The following is a 1,237-nucleotide window of genomic DNA, read 5'->3' as shown; positions in this document are numbered from 1 at the left end:
TGAACCGTAGCACTATGCAAATGTCATGTGGCGTGATTCCCGGCCGACCAATTAGCCATCATCAGCCGTAACGTTATGCAAATCTGTGATTCCCAAGCCATAGCCTTATGCAAATCATGCCGTGTGGCGTAATTGTCTGCTGACCAATCAGTGGCTGTACTTTCAAAAAGCCAACGGCCACTTTCAACCATCTGTCGATGACCGTTACGACTAAAAAAACTTCGCTAGGTCTTACTTTCAGGGGGAGGTCTTATATTTCGCAATTAAGCAAAATCTGTGCTAGGTCTTATTATCTGCGGATGTCTTATTTTCGGGGAAACACGGTATAGAAATAGCTAGCTAACTGTATATAGTTGGTTAAGAATTACGTGATATTGTGGTTTGGGGAGAACCGATTAGGCATTAGGCAAATACTGACAAGTGACACAATCCATGCAGTGGTCCCAATTTCGCTGCCATAGTTGCATAGAATCCTCTCATAGAAGTCTTTACAACAAGTTGTTATTCACATCACTATAAGTAGTTGGGAGAATGCTGTTAGAGGCAGCAACCTTAGCAGTGCATCTGCTTGTCCGTTACCAGTCATTCCTCGACGCGCACGAGTTTAGATGATGAAATTTGTTGTCCGAATTACAAACAAGATTGTGAATGTCAGAAGCAGCAGATTCGCTGTCGTTGATGATTCTATCTGATTCTGATTTCTCCGCATGAAAGACGAAGCAGTGTTCCCCTAAACGGAACTGCATGTGGGATGATTCAGTGCCATCCTGGTAGATAACAAAGGAACAATCAATCTAAAGAGACATTGTCGTTTACTTTTAAGCCATCAGTACAGATGATAGTATACAGAAAAATAAACAAGTGATTGACCGCATCCTCGAAGAAATACGACTAACTTTTTTCAATTGCTCATTGCGCAAAAAATACAGTTTCTGTTTTAAAGCAATTTGGAGTCCGTTAGATCCGCATACCAACTATTTACAAAAATGTGTAGTCTCCAGAAAATTAAGCGAAATTGTAACAACACATCAAGCCCAAACTTGTCTGAATTTAATGTAGAGCACTTTCGAACTTCGTTGGCGTCGACACTAAGATCAGAAAGACCAGATTCCATAATAAAAAGAAATTAATTTTGTCAATTTTGTGTTTCTGAGTAAACTTCTTGTAAGTATACAGAACTTTGATGTTTGTGCAGTGCTTTTGTTTACACAACCTTAATGAAATCTCGAAAATAAAT

Source organism: Centruroides sculpturatus, unplaced genomic scaffold (assembly GCF_000671375.1).
Source record: "Centruroides sculpturatus isolate CEXI.00-Female unplaced genomic scaffold, Cexi_2.0 scaffold2218, whole genome shotgun sequence".
NCBI lineage: Eukaryota > Metazoa > Arthropoda > Arachnida > Scorpiones > Buthidae > Centruroides > Centruroides sculpturatus.
The sequence above is the reverse complement of the archived record's forward strand: the minus strand, read 5'-3'. Positions refer to the sequence as shown.